Source organism: Eptesicus fuscus, chromosome 16 (assembly GCF_027574615.1).
Source record: "Eptesicus fuscus isolate TK198812 chromosome 16, DD_ASM_mEF_20220401, whole genome shotgun sequence".
Classification (NCBI taxonomy): domain Eukaryota; kingdom Metazoa; phylum Chordata; class Mammalia; order Chiroptera; family Vespertilionidae; genus Eptesicus; species Eptesicus fuscus.
In genome coordinates this window covers 48,062,367-48,088,146 of record NC_072488.1, presented here as the reverse complement: position 1 = coordinate 48,088,146, position 25,780 = coordinate 48,062,367, and the positions used below count along the sequence as shown (strand labels likewise).

The window sequence follows — 25,780 nt, the reverse complement described above, 5'->3', positions numbered from 1 at the left end:
TAATGTTGATAATTTAGTACAGGCTTATTTTAAGGATTAAATAAGTATATAGGTTCAGCAATATGGTAAACTTTAAAGTGAAATTGAAAAGTTTGTTTTAATGTCTTTCATACTTATCCACAAATTTGTCATGAACCTGTGAGTTTTTCAGGCACTTTTTCCTCCTTCTGTCATCCTATGAATTCCTTTGGATATCACTTACTCTGCAGAAGGTGATAGGGGTATAGGAAGGATGAGTAGAATTTATTGAGCATATTAGGGTAGATCCACTTTGCTAAATATTTATTCCCTGAATTTATTCAGGCAGAGCTTATTAGAACATTGTACAGGAAATACTGTACAAGGTTAATTAATGTCATATTCTTTCTTATGTAAAGATACTTTGACTTGACAAATGTATTAGTGTTCATAATGTAAATAAACCACTAATTTTATCACACATTGAATAAATTTTGTCAAAACATGTAAGAAAGTGTGTTCAGGTATAATGAAAGGGGTGCAAATTCATATTTATGTAAGTTTCTAGCTAGGAATTATAGTTATTTTAAAAAAAGGAGATATGTATAATCAGAAAAAAATAGTCTATGTCATACATGTAATGTGGATTATTCTTTCAAGATTTCAAGGAATAAGTATAAATTTAGTATGAATATTTGCAGAGATAGAATAGCAGAAAGGTTTTTTTTAATGCAATGGGGGGTGGGTGGGTATGATCAGTTTAAGAACAGAAGTGTGAAGAAAAGATTTAACCACAAGCCCATGATTATCTTCTTGGAGATGAGAATCTTTGAGAAGATGGAGTCAGAATGACTGGTCTTCAGTAGAGTTTCTGATAAGCATGCTTACGATGTGTACCAGAAGTCTTGTCAATGTGCTAATGGTAAATAACAGAGTTTTTATTTTTAAAAAAGTAAATTATTTTAGCAAAATATAATTGGTTTCTATAGATTGTTTCTTATGAATCATCCTAGAATTATAGATTTCATGTGTGCCTAGAGATGGGGTGGTAATCAAATAAACATTTTACATTCATGTATCTAACAGAGTATAAAACTGGGAAGCCCTCAAATTCAAAAGGCTTCTTTTGTGAGCTATCTTTTTTGCATATATCATTCAGAAGGTATCTGCTAATCCAATATCAAACAAGGTCCAAATACAAGAGAAATAAATTTCTTGGGAACCATGGTTGATTGTGGACAGCTCCTTCAAAAGAAAATCCTACATTTGTGTTTGTTTTTTGTTTAACTTCTTTAAATCATTAATCAAACATGGTGGTATCTAAGAATTATCATTACATGATTCTATTTCAACAATTTAACTCCCTGTGTCAACACAAGACAAATACATCTTTGTTATTTAACATCTTCCATTACCACCCACTATCTGTATTCCTGTGGACATTCATCATAGTTTCTGGGGTGCTTTGTCAATGTTTGACTCAAATCAGAACCTCTGAATATATATTTTTTTTGTAAGCTCACATGCAGTTGTTAAGCTCCATGAAATTTTAGCATCACTGACATGGGCTGTGTTTTTTATTGACTAAAAATAATTAGATAATAATTATTCTATAGTTTCTCTCCCAAGACCGAGTGTGTATCAGAAAAGTTCAGATACTGCAGAGTAACAAGAGCCCACTAAGAGAGATATTCACATTTTTGTATACCCAAGAAGTAACTGACAGTAAATGATTTTAGTACAGGACAGTCACATCTAGAATATAACTGATTTTTACATAAATAAGAATCTAACCATACCATCTAATGCTTTAAACTTTCAAACACGTTCAATATTGAAAAGTAACTCTGTTATTGATGGAGAATATAAGAGATAAAAAGTCCCGAACAAAGAGATTATACATGCTTAAGTTTGTTAGCATGGAAAACAGTTTTTCACTCCTTGAATTCTTTCCCCAAAAATCTGTGATAGTGGCAGTATTTATCAACCTTATCAAAATCATATACTTTAAAAATCTAGTAGTATCTTAGTGGAATAGTCTCTATTTAAATGCAAATTTTAGCTTCCTTCTGTCATAAAATGGGTTTTTCAATAAAAAGAGGTATGTATGTTTTATGCTAATGGCCTGTTTATCCTACTTCATGATGTGGCATTAATATCCAAGCCCAGGAGTTCTGTCTTTGGGAGGGGATAAAAATGATAGATGTGCCGAAAATTCCATCAATCTTCGCTGGGGTGGGGAAGAGATTTACTAATGGAATATGAAAGTGTTTCTAAAGAATAATTATGAAAATAGTCTCTCTTATAAAACCCAATGCTATTTTACAACAAAATATAAAATAAAATCATCTTAGTGACTGCAGATTCGTGTAGGGGAAAGGATTTGCAGTTTTGTAAATCTTGCTACAGTGTACAGAGATATGGCTGGGCTCATGGAGTTCAAAATTTAAACTGTGCATTTACTATTTTTAATGTATTCTATTTTTTAAATGAATATTTAGTGTTGAAGATGTATTTGAATGCTCCTTATGCACCAGGCACCCTGATAGTTCAAGTGAGGGGATGGTCAGTGCTGGCTTTGCAATCTCAGGTTTCACTCACTTGAAAAACATAAACACGCTTTGTATTTTCAGGAACTCTTCAGATGCATTCATTGATTCTAACTGAGCAGGAAATTGGGTTGGTGCCACAACCTCCCTACTTTAAATATAATATGAGAGAGTTGATACTTATCATTATAAAATATATTATACACATAATAATATTATTATAATGCCTAGAGGCCCAGTTCATGAATTCGTGCACAGGTGAGATCCGGCCGGCCCGCCCCAATTGGGGGCCTATCAGGGCCAGGCCGGTGGAGGTGAGGGGTACAGGGGTTGGCCATCAGGCCCCGCTCCTGATAAGGGTGTGTGGGGCTGATTGGGGGTCTGGACAGCCGCGGAGAGGGGCTGTGGGAGGTTGGGGAGGGCCCAATTGAGACCCTGATTGTGCCAGTTGGCCGCCACAGTGCACGTCATAGTGACCATTCATTCAGTTGTTCCGACATTCTGGTTGCTTGGCTTACATATAGATAATTATATTTGATTATATATTATATATTATTAATAATAAAAATAATGCACAATAATATATATGGAATATGTATATATAAATATCTCTAATACTAGGAAAATTATAAGGGAATTCAAGTAAATAAAAACAATATGCAGGGCTGGGAGGAGTTGGCAGGGTTAGAGAGAGGAAGAAATATTGTTTGGGTGCTTGAGCTTCAGAGATCTCTATCATTGAAATCTTAAAGCGGGGCAAATGTATATGTGGGGAAGTGATGAAAAAGTAAACTTTCTACTGAATAAAAAATAAATTAAAAGACAAAATATTAAATTTTAGGAAGCTTTACTTTGTACAGTAATTTTAAAGCACTATTAGATAATGATAAGATAAAGGAAATATTTGGTTGGGGTGAAATTGAGGACTTTGAATAACAAGGAACTTAAATGTAATTTGGGGAATAATAAAAGGAAAACTATGAAAGGCTTCTTAAGAGAAAATTCAGCCTGGCTGGCCTGGCTCAATGGTTGAGCGTTGACCTACAGACCAGGAGGTCACAGTTCGATTCTGGTCAGGGCCCGTGCCCAGGTTGCAGCTCAATACCCAATGTGGGGTGTGCAGGAGGCAGCCAATCAATGATTCTCTTTCATCAATGATGTTTCTATCTCTCCTTCTCCCTTCCTCTCTGAAATCAATACAAATATATTTTTTTAAAATATCAGATGTCAGAACTACATCACTTGCAAAAATTAAGAATTTATTTCTGATTGCATTATTTAATATATATTGGTGCTATTCTCTAGTGTTGGTTACATATCCTATATAATAAAAGCCCAGCAACCAAAATGGAAGAATGACCAGAACAACCAGAGACCAGAATGGCCATGGCCCCTCGCCCAGGCTGGCCCCACCTCCCAGTGAGTGGTTAGGGGCAATCAGGAAGGCAGGCAGAGGTGGTTAGGGGTGATCAGGCAGGCAGGCAAGTTGTTAGGGGTGATCTGGCAGTCTTGCATAGGTGGTTAGGGGTGATCAGGCAGGCAGGCAAGTTGTTAGGGGTGATCTGGCAGTCTTGCATAGGTGGTTAGGGGCGATCAGGCAGGCAGGCAGAGATGGTTAGGGATGATCAGGCAGGCAGGCAGAATGGTTAGGAGTGATCAGGCAGGCAGGTGAGCACTTAGGAGCCAGCTGTCCCGGATTGGGAGAGGGGAGGGATGTCCAACTGCCAGTTTAGGCCCGATCTGTAGGGATTGGTCCTAAACCAGCAGTTTGACATTCCCCAAAAGGTCCAAGATTTCGAGAGAGTGTAGACCGGGCTGAGCCCCCCCCCCCCCACCCATGCTCAAATTTCATGCACCTGGCCACTAGTATGAATATTAAAGAAGGTTATCTCTATCTTACTTTTTCCCCAAGGGAGGAAAGCACCTAACTCAAGACAATATTAAGAACATGATTTTGTGAATTAAAAAGTAAATTTCTCAAATATTGTAGCTTTGTGTTTTATATTCCTTTATCTCTCAAAGACATCAATTTAAGTCACATTCTAATAGAATAGAGTTGGTTAAATTTCTCCTTTGGGAATTTCTAGGGATTAACAGTTTAGATTAGCTTTTCTGTGGACCTTAGTAACAGACCTCTTTATTCCTTTTTCTCTCTCCCTTCCTCTTTTAGATTCATCATTGATGCCTCATCTCATCATCAGAATAAATAAATAAATGATATAGTTCAACAGATTGACATTAGATTAATCAATGGGACAAAAGATCTGAGAGGCAAATCATATCAGATCCTCAACCTTAAAAACTTACTTTATTTACAACTACACTTCTGTAGGTAAAGTCTAGTGTGTGTGTGTGTGTGTGTGTGTGTGTGTGTGTGTGTGTGTGTACACACATACACAGAGGCCTGGTGCATGAAATTCCTGCATGGGGGGGGGTATCCCTCAGCCCAGCCTGTGCCCTCTCGCAATCCAGGACCCCTCCCATAGAGTCCCTAGGCCTGGCTAGTGATCAGGGCCTATTGGGGCTTTCCTTTCCCTGGCTGTCAGCAACTGGACCCAACCCGCCACTGGCACTGCTTGCCATCTGTGCAGTACTGACCCATCCCCCCTCCCCTGCCACCAGTTGCTTCCCTCTGCGGACAACAGGTGTGGGTGCAATCGCTTGGCTGGCCTGGGCCTCCCTCTGTGGGGTGATCGATCTCAGGGCCCCCAGATTGATCGCCCTGCAGAGCGAGGCCCTGCCCACCCACCACAGCGCTACCAGCCTGGGTCTTTCTCTTTGGGGCAATTGATCATGGGGCTCCATGATCAATCACTCCATAGAGAGAGTCCCCGCTCAACTGGCCAGGGCTCTGCGATTGATCACTGTGCAGAAGAAGGCTCCGCCTACCCACCACAGGGCCACCAGCAGGGTAGCCTGAGCCTCCCTCTGTGGGGCGATGGTGGGGCAATGGCAGGGCTCCCCATCCAATCACACTGCATCTGCCTTGGCTGGCCTGGCACCAGTGCCTGTCATAGAGTGTTCATCTGGAAGGTCGTCAGGACAGTTGTTCTGTGGTTTCGTTGTTCGGTCGATTTGCATATTACGTTTTTATTATTATAGGTATTTTATTGATTTCAGAGAGGAAGCGAGAGGGAGGGAGAGAGAGAGAGAGAGAAATATCAATGATAAGAGAGAATCATTGATCGGCTGCCTCCCACATACCCCCTACCAAAAATCGAGCCCAAAACCCAGACATGTGCCCTTGACCAGAAGCAAACTCGGGGCACTTCAGTCTGCAGGTTGATGCTCTATCCACTGAACAAAACCAGCTAGAACAGTAGAGTCTTTAGACAGAAACTCTGAATTCTGTATTAGCAGAGAATTTGGAAATAGAATCTGGATGGCAGAAATTATCTGTGTGGCTGGTTGAGTCACATCTCAGAAGAAGCTAGTAGGTTCTATGTTTTTTTCCTTTATGCTCCATTTCCACACCTTTCCACCCAGGAAATGTTCTATCTAGAGGCAGAACAAAGGCATCTGGAAATAGAAATTATTTTATGGCAAAATCTTGAGTCCTCTTCTATAAGTTTAAAAATAAAGTCATTATTATATGACAAAAGTTCACTGTTCAGTTAGAGTTCTCTTACCTGCATTATGTCTAGCAGGCACATAAAAAAATATTTTTAATGGATGTCACCTTCCTTTAGTTTCAATTGCTAGTGCAGTGCAGGTTTTTCCTTACTTAGTATTTGTGTATTTCTGTGCTCTTCTCAATGAGAAACTTGGGGGAGTTTAAGGGAGGTGAGCCTAGAAGCACGGGCTTCTAATATGTAAGTAGAGAAGAGGCTTTTGAAAGGTGCTTGAAGAACACTTTTAAAATGCTTCAAAGGTAGCAATATTTTATATTGTAAAGAAAAACAATGTTTATTGAAAAAACTCATTACTTTGGTCACTTTTTTCCCCCTTAAAATTAACAGTGCTTTTGAGGAAATATGAACAAAAGTTTAGAAATGTAGAGGAACAGGGTCATTAGAAGGCATATTTTTAACCACTTATTCTGATAAGAGGAAAAGCTCTTCTATGAAGAGGTGTGAATTGTACTTCTAAAGTTACCCATTGAAGGCAGAAATAGGCAAAAGAAATATTACCTAGACTCATTCTTAATAAATTGTCACTGGGGATAATTTTGCCCACATTCTAAAAAAGAATGAAATCTTACCTTGTGTGACAGCATGGATAGTCCTGGAGATTATTATGCTAAAAGTCAGTAAGAGAAAAACAAACCTATATAATAAAAGGGTAATATGCAAATTGACCAAAGAGGGGAATGACTGGAACGCCCATGGCCTGTCTCCGATGGCACCCATCGGAGCAGGCCAGCTGGAGCCCACCAGTGCATGAATTCATGCACTGGGCCTCTAGTACTATATAATCTCACTTATATGTGGGATCAATGAACAAAATAAATGGACAAGCAAAATAGAAACAGAGGCATGAATACATGGCACAGACTGACAGCGGTGGGGGGAGGGTGTGACTGGATCAATGAAGGTTGAACATGTTACCAGACAATCAAATTCCCCTGTTGCTCTTGGAAGAGAGGTTCTTGCCATATCTTCAGAAAATGAATTTCCTTAGGTTCACACAGGAGGATGGGATGTGGAAAAGATTTTATTGGTGTGGAGTTACATTTCTCAGGTACCAAAGTCCCATGCCCCTTAAGCCAGTCCTGGAAAAGGTGCAGTTGGGGTTCTAGCAGAGCCAGAAGGAGGGCCAGTGTCCAGAGTTTCTGTTCCTTGTTGCAGTGGGTGTGGCTCAGCATCTAAGCTAATTGAAGTCCATTAGTCCATGTGTGGAGTCTAACATTGCTATGAGTCACATGAGCCCAGGGAATGTGCCTCTGCAACAGGAGTCACAGGAGTCCCGTGCCCTGAAGAGTGGCTTGTTCGTTTAAAAGTTTATATATTTAGATTCCATATGCTTGCAAGTGGCCACACCCAGCCTGGTCACTAATTTGTTTCCAGGTATAACTAGCAGACAGGCAGGCACATTTATTCATCATTCAGAATTTACTGGGCCTGCATCTAAACTGCTTTGTCCAGTCCCTTCCCCATCGATCAGCAAGCGGGGGAAAAACCTGGAGAATGTTAAATGCAGCTTTGGGGAAAGACTGTATAAATGCCTATACTATTTGGTATTTCTTTGCTACTTTCCTGTTAAACAATAACCAGGTTATTGCAGTAGTGAAGCATCTATCTTATATAAAAACTGCTGTTTAAAATTTTAACCCTGCTATTTGGCTTCTGTAAATGCTTGCTTGCTTAAATAATAAGGAAAATAATACTACTCCCACTTCAGAGAGGCCATTAAACCTTCCCCGGACAAAATTATCAGTGCTGGCACCAGGCCAGGCCTTTGGTTGAGGTCTCCAGGCCCCAGCACATAGGGGCTCTTTAAGAACTTGCAAAAGGGGCTGGAAACACCCAATATTTGGGAGACAAAGAAGGTAAAAACATATATATATATATATATATATATATATATATGGAAAATTCCTCCATGTTGGGGCCCAGAATTTGAGAGACATTTTCCTCTGGACCCACGCGTAATAAATGTAACTCCAAACTCTCTGAGCATTGCTTGATTTATTCCGGTTTTCTGTAACAGTAGCATCAAAGGGATTAGTCAAAGAACATATATACATAACCCATAAACACAGACAAGAGTGAGGTGATGGCCAGAGGGAAGGGGTAGCGGGGTCTGGGTGGAGATGGGCAAAGTGGGAGGGTGGAAATGGGGACATCTGCAATAGTGTCAACAATAAAAATAGAATTAAAAAAGTCTTCAGATCCTAAATTAATAACAATAATCCTGGAATCTATAAGAGGGAAAATAAGTGGAGTTTGTACCAGGCTAATGGGGTCTATTTGCCTGTGCACATCAAAGTCCAATAAGACAGGAACAGGAATTTGTGGCAAAGGAACTAAGGGTTGATTATAAGAAGAGGCCCAGACCTGGAGACAGGTGAATTGATACACAAAGACCTGGCTCTAGGGGGCTTCCTGGAATGAGTTATTTAAGAGAATACTCATCAATCATGGGACTAAGGGAGTTAAGGTCATGGTCTCTACTGATCGATTGGCACTGGGGTAGGGGTGGTTAATCATTGCATCTGGTCCTGATGTCAGTCATAATGCCACTTCCTATGGTTTCCCTGCTTCAGGGGCCTGGACCTTTAACAAAACTAAAGCCTAGATATTATCTCAAGTTTGACCAAAACTTTGTTTCTGTGGTCAATAGACCTGAGGCTTTGTTCCTAAGATTATTTGATGCTGACCAGAGCCTCATTGTCCTGAGGGTTTAATAATTAAGGAAGTGGAGGTGCAAGGGAAAAGGAGGCAGGTGAGTCAGGGTCCTGGATGAGGCCAGTTTGAATCAAAAGGAAAGAAAGGAGAAAAAGTCATATTAAAAATAAAGTTTCTACAAGGTTACAAGTTGTCAAAAACAAAAAAAAAATGTTGCTGAGAACTCAAAATGTTCACAATGACTAGTAAAAATTAGGTTCTAATAATACATTGCAATAATAATAAGAAACTTGCAGGCCATCAGAGCTAAAGGATTTCTGTCCAAGCTATGTAAAACTTATTTTTCTGGAATAAACTCCTGTGAACTCACTATCCACTTATGTTGTTGACAAGAGACATATGAACTAAATTTAGCAGCAAGGCTGAGATCTCATACTTTTAGCTGCTATAGACTACATGAAGGGAATCTGAAAATGGTAAGAAATCACTAAAAAGCTGTCTATATTTTTAAACTATAGGTCCAGATTCTAACCATTTTTATGTTTCTTTCTTTAGCTCTACTGATAAGGAGAGTAAGGGACTTAGGGAACTTGAGTAATTCATTTTATTAATTCATTAATGAAAATTCATCCAGAATGAGAATAATGAGTACTTATTATTCTCTCTAATATTCTCCAAAGTATATTTACCTAAAGTATATAAAAATAATTACTCATGACCATTATTTGTATATATTCCATCCAGATTTCTGGAACTCTCATTTTTCTATTTGTTGAATGTCCCCTAAGCTTCCTTTTCTTCTAAGCTTATTGATCTCTATTGTACTTGGAATTATACTCTCATTATTTCTATTGAAATTTATATACACTCTCAATGCTTGGTTTTATTTCTGTTATATAAACCAAACTACAAAGAATTTGCCCCTACTTGCTTCACCTTCTTAATAAATAAATTATTGTCAGATTATTTTTTATTATTTTATTAAAATATATATTTTTATTAGTTTCAGAGAGAAAGGGAGAGAGATAGATCGATAGAAACATCAACGATAAGAGAGAATCATTGATAGGCTGCTTCCTGCATATCCCACACTGGGGATTGAGCCTGCAACCTGGGCATGTGCCCTGATCAGGAACTGAACCCTGACCTCCTGGTTCATAGGTTGACGCTCAACCACTGAGCTATACCAGCTGGGCCAGATTTATTTCTTATTCACTAATCAGTGCCACTTAAAGCTAGAATGTTTCAGTCTTGATATCCAGAGCTTGTTGAGAGGGATACTTTTAATTTCCACAATACCTGGAGTACTGTGTGAGTGGAATTACTTGGGACCAAAAAAAAAAAGGATCATTGTAAAATTTATTTCATTATACTAGTCCTCAATTTTAATTTGATAATGTTGTGTTATGCAGGGGAAAAGGTTAGTTTATACAAAGTCTAAAGATTAGTATGAAAATAAAAGAAAACAAAACAGCTCCAAAATTATCATGTGCATCAAGCTAATGTTTCCCATTGAAGAAGACTCTAAGTAAAATTGCTCTATGGCTCTAAAAAGGAAATAATCTGCTCAGCATCTTCTTCTGGCTTTCAAAAGGAAATTATCATTAAGATAAAAGGAAAATTATTCTTTCCTTACACATTGAAATGAAATAATATATTCTTAAATTGTAATAAAAGATAAAAAAAAAAACCTTGATGTCAGTCTATGAAAACAAAACAGCATTATTTTGTTATCTGTGTTTTCTAATTAGTATCCTGTAGGAATAGAAAATGCAATTATGGTTTCATTGTATTTCCCCATGCCTGATTAAGGAAGAATTGCATTTTACACCCAACTGAAAACAAAATCAATTACACATCATAAAATCCAAAGTCACAGAGTTTTAAAATGGGAATATTGAATATTTCATCTTTTTTTAAGTTATAGGTTAACATATACAGATTGGCATGTGTAGGCCTTATATTAGGTGCTATAAATAGGACTGCACTTTGTATTATCCCAGATGAGCTTCGCTTTACCTGCCCTCTGGGTCTATATGCTACTTACCTTGGTTCTGGGCTATAGCTGCCTCCGTGATGGCTCAGGGCATTCCCAAGGTCATAAAAACCTGTCTCCGATGGTATGACTCAGCATGAGGGCGTCATTATTGATTAGACCACACCATCAATCAAGAGAAGCATCAATCAAGAGAAACAGGTCTTGAACTTAGGTCCAATGAAATGAACCACCAAAGCTCTAGTTTCTCTGAGGCTACATGGAGGGGCCAGGTAACATAAGCAGGAGTACCAATAAAAAGAGGAGGCAGAAAGGACTCAACAGATAAATAGTTTGTACTTCCTGTCGACTGTTATGAGAAGCCAGGGTCATACTAAAGATGTCATACATGCACCATAGCCCCTGTTTTCTTAAGATTTTACCAAATCCATAAGGCATCTCCTTGTGTTTTCCTTATTCACTCTCCTCAACCCCTTCCATTTCCCTTTCTCCCTTATTCTGTCCTCTCCTAATGAAGTGTTAGTTTGAAAATGTGCTTTAGGACCTGTTTCCTGGGAAACCTATTTTCTTCTCTTGAATAGCCTCTTGATGAGAAGGTCAAGGTTCCTATGAAATAACTTATTATTTTAAAATACTAAATTATAATTTTCTTAATGATTTTGACACCTTTATTTATATCACCTTTGATGGATAAGAAAAGAAGAGCAAATGTCAGCTGGTGAATAGGTAATTTTCTAAACAATAGGTAATTATGATTACTTCTTGAAATGTAAGCAAATGACATTTTGAGAAGGTTTGCTTTTAATATAAATGAATCAGAGAGAGCCTTGTACTACTCAGCATTAAATTCACAGAAATATTAAAAAAGCCAATTATTGTTTAAATTCCAATCTTTTTGAAAAAGCCACTGAGGCAAGAACGACTAAGTTTCTAATGCTTTGAGTGACATTCAAAAAATATAGGCCAGTAAAAGATAACTCCCAATGCTGATATAAACATATACTGGAGGATGTTCATTACAAAACTGCCTTTTGTAGATGATGCAGACCTAATAAAGTACCTCTTCAAATCTTTTCCCCAAGTGGTATGAAATGACCTCACATTACCAAAAGTCCTATGTAGTACCATATCTTCAGGATCATCTGAAGACAGAAATGTTAAAACTACAAAGTAATTCATCATTAAAATATCCATACTACCCAAAGCAATTTATAGGTTCAATGCACTCCCCATTAAAATACCAATGGCATATTTCACAGACCTAGAACAAACTCCCCCAAAATTCATCTGGAATAAAAAAAGACCCGAAATAGCCACAGAAATCCTGATAAAGAAGAACAAAGTAGGTGGGATATCAATACCAGATATTAAGCTGTATTACAAAGCCACTGTTCTCAGAACTGCCTGGTACTGGCACAAGAACAGACATATAGATCAATGAAATAGAATAGAGAACCCAGACATCGACCCAAACCACTATGCTCAGTTAATATTTGACAAAGGATGCAAGAATATACAATGGAGTCAAGACAGTCTCTTCAATAAATGGTGATGGGAAAATTGGACAGATACATGCCAAAAAAAAAATGAAACTAGACCACCAACTTACACCATAAACAAAAATAAACTCAACATTGATAAAGGACTTAAACATAAGACGGGTAACCATGAAAATATTAGAGAAATTCACAGGCAGCAAAATCTCAGACATAATGTCAAAGCAATATCTTCACCGATACAGCTCCTAGGGCAATGGAAACTAAAGAGAAAATAAACAAATGGGACTACATAAAAATAAAAAGCTTTTTCACAGCAAAAGAAACCATCATCAAAATGACAAGAAAGCCCACTACATGGGAGAACATATTTGCCAATGTTATCTCTGATAAAGGTTTAATCTCCAACATTTACAGGGAACTCATACAACTTAACCAAAGGAAGATAAACAACCCTATCAAAAAATGGGCAACTGACCTAAATATATACTTTTTGAAAGAAGACAGAAGGAAGTCCAAGAGACATTTAAAAACATGCTCAAAGTCACTAATCATCCAAGAGATGCAAATCAAAACAACAATGAGATAACATCTCACACCTGTCAGAATGGCTATCATCAACAAATGAACAAAGGAACAAATGACAAGTGCTGGCAGCGATATGAAGAAAAAGAGACCCTTGTGCACTGCTGGTGGGAATGCAGACTGGTGCAGCCACTGTGGAGAATAGTATGGAGTTTCCTCAAAAAAACTAAAAATGGAACTCCCATTTGACCCAGTGATCCCATTTCTAGGAATATATCCCAAGAAACTAGTAACACCAATTAGAAAGGATATATGCACCCCTATGTTCATAGCAGCACAATTTACCATAGCTAAGATTTGGAAACAGCCTAAGTGCCCATCAGCAGATAAGTGGATTAAAAAACTGTGGTACATCTATAAAATGGAATACTATGCTGCTGTAAAAAAGAAGGAATTCTTACCATTTGCAATAGCATGGATGGAACTGGAGAGCATTATGCCAAGTGAAATAAGCCAGTCAGCCAAAACCGGTTTGGCTCAGTGGATAGAGCGTCGGTCTGCAGACTGAAAGGTCCCAGGTTTGATTCCAGTCAAAGGCATGTACATTGGTTGCGGGCACATCCCCGGTAGGGGGTGTGCAGGAGGCATCTGGTCCATGTTTCTCTCTCATCGATGTTTCTGGCTCTCTATCCCTCTTCCTTCCTCTCTGTAAAAAATCAATAAAATATATTAAAAAAAAAAAAAAAAGCCAGTCAGAGAAAGATACATATCACATGATCTCACTCATTTGTGGAATACAATGAACAATATAAACTGATGAAGAAAAACAGATCTAGTGACAGAAAAGCATGGATCAGATCATCAAACCTCAGAGGGAAGGTAGGAGAGGGGGGTAAGGGGATAGATCAACCAAAGGACTTGTATGCATGCATATAAGCATAACCAATGAACACAGACACCAGGGGGGTGAGGACATAAGTGGGGGAGTGGGGGGGCAATGGGGGGCTAAGGAAATATATGTAATACCTTAATCAATAAAGAAAAAAAATAATTCTGAGGAAAAAGAGAGAGAGAGAGAGAAAATCAAGTATCTCAATGTCAAGTTCTCCCATGCTTCCAACCACCCTCTCCCTGCCAGAGCCCAGTGGCAGGACCACAGTCCTGAGACTGAGATGAAACGGGAAAGATTAACTCTGTCCTAAAAATTAAAACCATTAGAAAAAAGGTAATCAAGAATATCAGACTGTGAACTATGTGGAAAGGATTCAAGGTATTCAATTCTTAAAGGGACAAACATTACAAAAAGTGCCAGGCTTGTGATTGTGATTTCAAGGAACAGGCTCTATTTAACAAAGCAAGCTGATTTAGAAGGACAAGCACAATTTAAAGGAACAGTCCTAACCCATGAATTCTGGACTTTGCTAGACTGACAGAAAGTATTATTAAACTAGGAATCATGTAAAACACCTCAGTATAATAAAAGTTAACAAAAATAAAGACTATAGAGGACGTAAGTGAAATAACCATGAAATAGAGAAAACTGTAATCTACATTTCAAAAAGAATTAAATTTACATAAACAGATATTTTAGAATAGAAAAATGACCTTGCAATGTAAATTCTCTGTCTACTAGTTCTGCAATTTTTCTGTAAGTTGAAATTTAGTTCCCCTTTTTCCACTCCCACAAATTAAAACAAAAATAAAATAAAATAAGAATATGGCCTCCCTCTGATGAACAGAAATGCATGGCTTGTTGCTATGCTGCATTCCTCTTGTTTAATGGAGACCCTGAGATGCAACCTTACTAATGTAGCTTTCCTAGAAAAGGAGGGAAAATGGAAGATGGTCTCAGGTGAAACTGTACAGATTATGATAAATATGACATCAATTGTTCACTACATGTATCTAGAGGAGAAAAATGTCCTGAACAAAAGGACAGTCTGCATTTGGATTACATATGGAATGACAAAATATGGACCTGATATGCACTTGTCTAAAATGTTCACTAATTATGACTTTCTCTCAAAAGGCTTTTTTTAATCCTTTTATAAAATTTTGCTCAATCTATATTACTCATGTGTGAATAGTAAGCAATGTAAAGTTGCGCTTTCAGCAGTCCTCTAATTTAGATTGCTCAAACAATTTCTGCATTTTATGGTTCATTCTAGATTCCCAGACATTTGGGTAAATGTTTCATTTTTTATTGCTTTATTTTCCTCTCTTTAAAAATATGAAATAGTATAATCAGGATAAGCATGAGGAACATTGAATATTTTGGATCAATATATTAAAGTTACTCCTACATTTTAGAAATTCAAACATACCCACTCAACCCAGGAGTTTCCAAAATGGAAGTCATATGCCGCTATAAGTAGGTAGAAACTGTATCAAGAAGATTCACGTTTCCAAAGAAACCATTGTTTAAATGAATCCTCCAGAAAGGAGAGCTAAAACCAGTGAATCTTACCAGGAGGTGGCTGAGAAGAAAAGTTGTGCAATCTATATTACTTTTGCAGCTGTGTGGTGAGGAATGCATTATGAATGTCTAGGGTTAATTTAGAAAATATTAAACAAATCAAAGTCACTGGAGAACAAACTCTTAAAAGAAATTTGGAGTGTATGAATAGTAAAATAATCAAACCCAAGGTTAAAGATTATAATAAAAAGAAAGATCCAAAATAAGTTAAACTTTTCTCTGGCTTTCATTTGGTTTCTATTCAAACATCTATGATAACACTAATTTCATTGTGATTGGACTGGAATCTGGATTCTTTGTCTGCCGGAATCAAAGAATGAATTCACAGACAGAAAGTGGTATTGAAAAGGTGGAGATTTATTGAAGAACAAGTACAGACTCCCACATGGGGAGAGGGAAAGAGTCCCACAGAATGGACTCCCAAGTAGGGAGGGGGAAAAGGTCCCACCGAGTTCCTTTTCTGTGGCTTATAATGGCTGCAGATCCTGGTGCCTTGATATCCCCTCTGATTGGTCACTATTCCCTTAGACTGGTTTCTATAGTAACTCCAGGGCTCAAAGGTTGAACCTCACATGGGGTCTGTGAGGTTCTCCCTGCTCCTTCCTTATTTTTTTCCTATTCCTTTTGGGCTTTCTTCCTCTCCTTCTGGAGGAAGGGCTTCCTTCTCTTTATTTTGTAAATATAGATCTTCTGATGTTCCCAGCTCCCTCATTCTATGGAAATGTACCTGTTGCAGCTTTCCAGCTCCCCATTCTATGGAAATACACCTTCTGCTGCTCTGTAGCCCTGTCTTTCCTCCACGGTCCCCTTAATTTCCAACATTTCTAATATTTCCTAAACCTGTCTTATTTTACCCCCCAAATTTGTGTTTCAATTGTATTGTTATTGCTGTACATATTATCTGCGGTTAGTCATGAGTTCCTAACTTAGCATAATGCCTGGCTCAAACCAGATACTCTATGTGTGCTACAAAGCAAAAGGTAAAGATAGTATATTAGTCATTTCAGCAGGTGTTTCACAATAGAGATCCTACTTCTAATTTTTTTCTTCAAAAAGTACTGATACTTCTTAATGTAAAAGTTATGTATATTCTTTGGGATAATTTGGAAATCAAAAAGAACAAAAAATAAAAATCACCCAGGGATAACCATTATTTATGTGTATAATGTTTTGTTTCATTGATTTTTCCAGCAACTTGTATCAATACAGTTTAAAATATATATTGAATTATTCTCATTTGCCAAATATTGGCCTTAAATTCAAAGGAAAACTAAGCATAATTCCTTTTTGGGAGAGGCTCACATCGGGTGTGGTAGTTGAAACAGAAATAAACAAGAAAATGTTTTAAAATGGTCATAGAGAAATGGAAATCAGGGGGAGATTGCCAACCAGCATCTAAAAGAGTAGCATAATTAGACAAAATATGGGACCTCATTGAAAACTCAGAGGGAGCTCAAGTCTGCTCTCAGTAGAAGTTTACCCTCATGCTGAGCACCCTGCTCCTAAAAGGGACTTTGCAATGTGCTACACAACTTAATCCGCATATTTTCAATTTGGAAACTTCAAAGTGTTAGTTCCAGACTTTGCTCACTTTTAACATTATTTCTAAGGTTTTCAAAATTTGTCACCTTTGCTAAATTGTGACAAAAGAATGCGTGCATTCATTACTGAAAATACCGCAGTATTCACTTTTCCCATAATAGTTGTTTGGCATGTTTCTATTTAATATGTAAGTCAGGTAAAGATAACTTTTTTCAATGTTTAAAATTTCGCCAGTAAACTCGTATAATGGCACAAGTAAATGTAACATTCGGCTAACTTAACCTGTTTGACATTTTGTTTTACTTACTGATTCTCTAAACAACAAACCAGGGGAAAGAGAACTAGTAGTTTGGAATCTAGGGTGAATTCGTTTTGTGACATGGGGCTTGACAGTTCTGAGAGTTTGTATCTCATTTTCCTCCTTATAAAGTATGTTCTGTTGGAGGTGGTAGTAATGATTTCCAAGAATATTCAGCTAAAATTAGCTTTAATCAGTAAGCAAAGTTATAAGTATGATCAAATAAAACCTATACCCTTCCACTTTACTAACTCAGTATCTCCATCCAGTGGTACCAAACAGTAACTTCAAGTAATAGAAGCTGCAGGAAAAACATGTTTTGCTTCTGAAATGTTTAATCATTCTGGAATTCAGGAAAGTATTATGCCAAATACTATCTATTGCTCATAAATCAGCATAATAAAATATTTTTGTTTCTAAATTATGAGATATAATATACTAAAGATGCTCATGCTATTTTGGACGGGGCTGAGGAGAAAAAGACTTTTTTGCTGATCACATCATAAGATGTATAAATGTCCAATCACTGTTGTACATCTAGAACTAATATAATATTTCATTCCAACTGTATTTAATTTAAAAACTAGAGCAAACAATGGTCAAAAAACAGATACGTAGATCAGAAATCCTAACTGAAAATATGAAAATATTTATTCTCCATTTTATATATATATTAAGATTTGTCTCTTGGTACAGAAAGAAATTATGACTGTAAAAAAGGAGACATTAATTATAACTTAAGATTATTAAAGAAATAACAGTATTGAGTTTTGACAATAACTTATAATGATAATAAGTTAATGTAGGTTATTAAAGGAAACATCCAATAATTTTTTCTCTCAATTCTTGACAGTTTTCAAAAACTAGTACCTTTTGTTGTTTAATTGTCCCTTTACTCCTTAAAAAATACTCAACAGAAGTCAAGATTTCTACCTCTGACAGAGAGCATTGTTGCTATGGAAATAATTGTGACTTTTGGTGTGGAAGGATGAAAAAGCTGAAGAATTTGAAATGTTAAGAAATAAAAATATGCTATTATCATGCAAAACTGCCTGGAAGAAAGAGACATTATAAAAAGCATACACTGAATTAATCAGTACTTATCTAAATAGAGCATTTCCAAAATCTTAAGTTCTGGCAGCTTCAAAACTTCAATGTGGTGCATGCAGCAAGGGAATGGGAGCTGGGTGTGTGGACATTCTACCATGGCTCATGAATTACTTATAATTGGAAGCAAGACATTTTTAAGAATTGAATTAATTTTTCCAACAAAAAAACTGGAAGCAGATTACCTGGCACCATTAATACAGTTATCTAAAATGTCATATTTGTGTCTATTATTTTCCACCTTAAATTATGATTTTACTTTGCCACTTTGAGGTTGCCATATTTTTCCCTTCTCATCCCACAATGCCTTATTCATAAAATAATGTCTTATAATATCTTTTGTAAAACATTATATTCAGTTATTTTAAAAATGGTATTTCACATCATTCCAACAGGCAACCTGTATTAAATATATTTTGGAAAACTGTCCATACAGAGAGAATACTCATGGGTGAATAAATAGAACTATTTTAAGCCTTTTTGTTTTATAGGGAATCTTTTTTTTTTTTTTTTAAGTCTTCACCCGAGGATATGTTTACATTGATTTTAGAGAAAAAGGAAGGGAGAGAGAGAAACATCAATGTGAGGAAGAAACATATGCACCCAACCCACAACCTAAGCATGTGCCCTGACCAGGAATTAAACCTGCTACCTTTCAGTATAAGGGACGACACGCCAACTGAGCCACAACCAGCCAGGTCTACATTCATTGTTTTCTTAATTATATATCATACATCTTTCCATGTTAGTACATAAGTATTTACTACATACTCATTAATGGCTAATAGAGTTATAATAGTATTAAAGTTATCAATGTATTATAGTTAATACATGTTTGATATGTACCGAGAATTTTAAAATATGTTATAAAAACACATAGATTACATAAATACATGTAAATATAAAATACCAAAAAAAAATTTACACCAATTTTGTAAAATCTATGTTTACACTCATACTTTTTAGACATATTGAAGTTATTTTTATAGGTAAAATTCCTACCTATGAAATCAAATTTTGATAATTTTTTCCAAAATTGGCCTTTGTAAACACTGAAAGAGTTAATAATGCTATTTAATCTTAGTAGTGAAAAATGTCAATATTTTAGTACTTGAATTAATTTATTTAACAAATATCCATAGATTGATTATACCATGTGAGGTGTTTTGTCCAATTCCAGTCTTGAAGTAGTTAATAAAATAGACACAAATGTACCTTTTAAAAGAAGGTAGCTTTCAAAAAATACCAAAAACTTTGGTGAAAGTTATCATGTAAAAATACTAATTGGTATTGACATGGGGTTTAGGGGTTCTGGAAAAAAATTGAGATGCATCTGAGGGAATCCAATTTAAATATCCCATTAATGTGCTAAGTTTCACTTATCATTTTTTCTTTATATCACATGAAGTTCTTTAGACAGTAATGCTTAATTTGCTGGAATATCTTGAAGTAACATTTCTGAGAATGTGGGGAATTATAACATTTCTTAAACCTTATAATTTGAGACCCACAAGCATCGCAGTAATGGACTTCAATAAACCAGTGAAATAACATGTGAACGGCAAGGATGAAGCTGCGCTGTGCTTCCGCCACACGTCGAGGAGAGAACTTTCATGTTCTTTCTTTTCAGTTACATTTTCCTTCACATTGCAATATGGTTTACAGTTACCCTGCCCATGACCATAACATTCAAATGGTAAGAAATGGGTACAATCAGGGCAATGGCAGGTCAAATCTGAATGGCCACACTTACCCCAGGGTAGAGATACTGAGACTCTGTGGCCTCTTATACACGACCATGAATGTGAGTTGTCAGCACCAACACTGTGGGTGGCACATGAAGAATGTATGTCCCTCAACCAGTTGTTTCAGGTGATAAGCAAATAATAGCACACATGTGCATTTCAAAAATTTGACAAGCACATAGAAACTAATATGTTAGCCATGGAAAAATCAGTCACTGTTGTGATTAATCTTTCACAAGACACAAACAATTTGCATATCAAGCTGAAAGAAAACCACCAATATCTAGAGTGACAGCAAGATGTACTGCTTGAATTCCAAGGCAACTGAGATTCAGCAATCATCTTCATTTCTGGGTTTTACCAATGAGTTTTGAATGATTCATATTTGAAACTATTTGAGGGTCAAAAAGCTTCCAAAATTCTAGTGACAAGGGGAAATGGTCAAAATTTCTCAATATTTGATATCAATAAATATGATTCTTCAGTCCCAATTTAGACATTTTGAAAAAGGTCAATGATGCCCATTCTTTTTATTTATTTATTTATTTATTTATTTAGTTAGTTAGTTAGTTAGTTAGTTAGTTAGTTATTGTGATCCCCATTGTTATTAAGCCAACCCCAGTCACACCATAGAGAAGTGTGATGGGATTGCAGAACGTCACGGTTTATTCTCAATGGTGCTGATAACTTTAGCAATTATAATAAAAAACAGTTATAATAACTGCAGAAACTGATATCCATTTATTGCTTAAATGGTCCAGAGCGTATGTGAAATGCTGTCTAAATCAAGATAAAATAGGATAACTTTGAATTAGGTAAACACATGCACTCACACACACATTCACATCCACAAACACACACGCACAGAGTCTGTTCTTGCTTATACAAAATCCTCTGTCGTTCTGAGAAATCTAGAAGCTGCTGACCTTGATGGAGCTGCTCAGTGGCGAATGGCTGCAGTTCTGTGGTGCTGGCCTCCCAACACGTGGCCTGTGAAAGGGAAGAGGCAGAGAAGACCCTCCTCACTTCTGCTCTCAGCTGATTGGCAATACGGCTCTGCCATTTCTACAGAAGAAGAGAAGAGGGACAGGGCGTATCATGAGCAGGATGATCTCAGCTACAGGACAATTTGTGGAGGATCACTTTCAATGTTCATAAGGGTCCTGCACAAGAGAGAAAAGTCACCCAAACTAAGCAGGAAGTCTTCTGATTAGAGACACCTCATCTTATGTTTGCATCCTTTGCAAATGTCTTTAAATTGAAAAAAAATGCTCCGTGGAAGCAGTTACTATAAAAGAAATATTGTTAAGCAAGGCCACTCATTCAGATTGTGTAAATACATGGGACACAGTGTGTGTTTTTTCTTACTCTGAACTTTTATACATATTACCAATGTAAAAGCTTTTAATATATCAATAGTAAATGACATTTTAGATTTTAAAAATACCCAGTATGGGTATATGTGTTTTAGGCATAGATAATGAAATAAAAAACATAAATAATCAATGAACACTAACAGCTGAATAGCAAGCAGTTCACAGAGTACCTTTAAACCACGCCTTCCCTTGATGAAAAGCAGCTGAGCACAGTGATTAACCGCGTGGGCCCTGGAGGCTGAGTGCCAGGGGTGCACTTGGTAAATACTTAATTCTGTACTTCCTTATTCTATCTGTACAATGTCAGTGATGATAGGACCTAGCTCACAAGGCCATGCACAGATGAAATGAATGAATACGTATAATATCCTTAGAATCATGCCTGGAATAAGGAATCATATAATAACTGCTAGCTAGTTTTATAACTATTATGATACCCCTCCAAGCTTGTAAGGTATATTATGGACCAGTCTCTTTTACTGCTAGAGAAAACCCAGCTTAGGAAGTGGAGTAATTAGTTCAAATATCACACAACTGGGAAGAAGTAGAACAATAACTTAAACCCAGAGGTTATTTGGACTTTAAATGTAGATCTCCAATTCTTCCTTTATTTAAGTCATTAAAAACAGTAAAATGCCCATGAATGCTTTTAGTGTTTAGGTGGTTATTCTCTGTTTGACATAAAAGGCTCACGAATGAATGGAAACTAGCCTAATGCCTTATAGGAGTTTATTCACAGAATTAAAGTTGTAAATTACACAATGGCAAATAACACATAATGTGTCTCTGTGTAAAAATCTTCATTTTTTAAAATTAATCCTCTGAGTTCAAGTACATGGGTGGGGTGTATAGGGAGGTAGTGATGTGATTTAGTAAAAATAGAGTATTTTCTTAGTCACAGAGATCTGGATACAAAATATACTTCTGTCATTAACCAGCACACTACAATAGAAATGCCTTTTTAAATTTCAGCCCTCTGCTGTGGAAAAGAAATTAAAATGTTTTCCTCTATGTTACTGTGGACATTTAAAAGTAGTTTAAGTTTTTCTTAGTAATTTAAAAATTACTCAATGTGTGTATTTTCTGTTGGAACACAGATTTTCACGAATTTATAAAATGGACAAGTTAAGAGTCAAACTATAATTAAAGAAAATAATCTACTATCATTATTAAAATGATGGTATCCTCGGAAGTTTTCAGGGATGTGGCATGGCTTGCCCTTTCAAGAAACTAATCTAAGTTCAGAAAAAGGAAAAGTAATAGTTGGCTTTTATATTTAATTAACAGAGAGAGTTATTAAAACATAGTAAATTTCAGCCAAAAAAAAAAAAAAAAAAGAGCAGCTGGAAATTAGTTGGTGCAATTTGTCCCAATTGCAAACTAAAATGTCATGGAGTACCAGAAATTATGAAAAGACAAAAAATCCCTGAAAATTAAGACTAAGGGAAGATTTAATCTGCAATTTTGAAATCTCCCCTCTCTAAAAAGCATGTAGCACTGAGTTAAAAAACAAACAAAACACACAACACAAAACAAAATATGCCGAAGCCTAATTAACAGAGATCATTGGGATAAGGGGAGAGGGGAAGAAAGCAGGGAAATATCCTATACTCACTCCATTTCTAACTATGGCTGGGAGACTAAGGGACCTATTTTTCTTCCTCCCATTAATTAGTAGGCTTTCACATTATACTTTCATACATCTCTTACGTATTTCAGAAAACAATAGGGCAAAAGTGTAATAATTGATGGTGCTCTGTAAACTAAAAGTTATGACATATTGATTAAAAGATTATTTCTGGAATGAAATGTTGGACAATATATGTAATGTATAAAATACAATGTGTAATACTTACCTGGTAGGATTGATATATAAATTAAATTAGAAGAAATACTTAAGTATGGTAATCCATTTAAACTTAACAAGTATATAGTAAGTATCTGAGTAATGTTAGCTAAAAGCATTATTAGTTCATACAAATAAATTACTGTTATGCAGAATTGGAGGTTAAACCATTGTAGCATTTCAGGTTAGATGTTTTTTCTCATGTCCTCTTTAGATGCCTGTTGGAGAACTGGACAGACCTGCAAACTCTCACCTCAGTGGAGTTGAACTAGCCTGATAGAAATGGCACTTGGATGCTAGTTTGTTTGGGAACCTTTCACTGAAGGATGTAGCACATCAGAGTGTGCTAATGCATGTACCTCCTTCTGTATTTGCAGGTGGCATTCTCCCCTAGTGAAAAGGCGACATTGTCTATGTTTCCGTCTATAGGAGGTCACCCCTACCCTGTGCTCCAGGTTCCTCTTCCTTCTCCCTATTCAAGGAAACCACTCCAGCCACTTTCCATTGCCCCTCACCCCCACTTTGTCATTTTTTCCCTAATTTCTGTTATATCTTTACTGCCCTCAACTATTCAATTCAAAGTTATTCACTTCACTTAGTTTTGCCCCTACCTTGCTGGCTGCTCAGTCCCAATTTACTGTGGAATTACCTACATTCTCTTTGCCATTGCCAATGAAGCTCTCATTCTTGGGATCCTTAACTTTATTGTCCACTATTCTATCCCTTACTTATTCTTATCAACCCACTGGCCTCCTTTATGTTCCTACAATAGAAACACAGTGGGCATTCTTTAGCTTTACAAACATTATGAATATCCCTTTTATTAAGAGCTGATTCACAAAGATATCTTCATGATTCTACCTTTGCCTCTTATAGATTTAAAAATATCATCATTGAAATTTTTGGCCACAATATTTAAGGTTGAAAATGCAAACACACACACACACACACCCTTCCTTTTCATTGCCATAATGTACTGCTAGGACATTATTTCACATACCACATAATTCTTATTTATTCTATTTATGGTTGGCACTGTCACTTTATAAGGACAGACATGTCAATAATTTTGTTTATGGAGGGCCACTCAGACAGGAGGAAGAAACTACAGTTTTTGCTGTAATCCTTGCTGAGTGCCTAAGGCAGTAGCTGATCTACACCCCATTGGAGACCCAGAAACGAGGGCATCTAGTGGTCTGTGGGAGATGACACCAGATTTCAACCACGTGCATAAGGGACACATTCAACGGGAATATTCAGTGAGCGCCAAAGCTTTGCTGCACCAAGACCCGGCCCATAAACGTGTCTCCTGCACAGCAACTCTTCCTTTATAGACAAAGAGAGCCCCCCCAGTGACACCAACAACAATCAAGACTTAACTATACAAAGGAGGACCAAGATGGAGGCATAGGGCGGAAGCCTGATTGTTGCCTACCACAACAACTTTGAGACTACGACAAGAGAGCAGAGCAGACACCATCCAAGACCACCATAGGGCTGGCTGAGTAGATGCTCTACAACTAGAATAAAAGAGGGGTATGTGGGATGATGCTGATGCCGGTGACCCAAAGACCACACTTTAAGAACTACAGCTCAGGCGACACAAAAGAACTATGGCTCAGGCGATACAACAGCGGCCTGGAACGTGCTCGGCGCAGTTCCCCCGGCGGTCTCCGGCTGAGGGGACGGCTCCACTGGCAGCCAAGCACGGACAGACGAGCCCCTATGAGACATGGGGTGGGAGACTCCGCGCTTGCTGACCTCTGAGTCCGTCAAGAATCTCAACGCCCCGGAAGCGGCCAGGTGCGCATGCTCGGCGACCGGCCACCGATGCAGACCCAAGGGCCGACGCAGCGACGCCAGACTGGCCCACCGCCATGCACCGGGTGCACCGGAGCTTCGCCGAGCCGCCGACGACGAGTTCTGCAGCAGCCATACTGGAGCTCTGGAAGGATGGCCAGGGGAATTGCTGAGGGGGGATTGACCGGCAGGAATTGGGATCGGGAAGACGGGGCCCCGCTGAGACCCGGGTGCGGGCGGGGTTGCGCGCCTCTGGGCTCGGGTGTGGTCACACGCCTCTGGGTATAAGTGAGGCCTCACGTCCCTGGGTCTAGGTGAGGCCACATGCCCCTGGGTCCAGGTGAGGCCGGACTCCGGGTCCGGGTGAGGCCAAGTGCCCCTGGACCCGGATGACGCTGGATCCCGTGCCCGGGCGAGGCCAAGCGCCCCTGGGTCTGGGAGAGCCCACACACCCCTGGGTCCAGGAGAGACCATGTGTCCCTGGATCCGGGTGAGGCCGTGTGCACCTAGGCCCGGGTGAGCCCAAGTGGCCCTGGGTCTGGGAGAGGCCAAGCGTCCCTGGGTCCGGGTGAGACCATGTGTCCCTGGATCCGGGTGAGGCCTCGTGCACCTAGGCCCGGGTGAGGCCACGTGCCCCTGGGTCTGGGAGAGGCCAAGCGTCCCTGGGTCCGGGCGAGACCATGCGTCCCTGGATCCGGATGAGGCCTCGTGCACCTAGGCCCGGGTGAGCCCAAGTGGCCCTGGGTCTGGGAGTGGCCAAGCGTCCCTGGGTCCGGGTG

At 38.1% G+C, this 25,780-nt stretch overlaps 1 long non-coding RNA gene across 2 annotated transcripts in view; it reads left to right on the top strand.

Annotated features, from left to right (window-relative positions):
• Positions 1-4,740, top strand: part of LOC114233714 (uncharacterized) — a 46,845-nt gene extending 42,105 nt beyond the window's left edge. For both annotated transcript variants that reach the window (XR_003619869.2, XR_008558519.1), the window contains exon 2: positions 4,678-4,740. This is a non-coding gene — a long non-coding RNA (uncharacterized LOC114233714). The remainder of the gene's footprint in view (positions 1-4,677) is intronic.
• Positions 4,741-25,780: the final 21,040 nt, after the last annotated feature.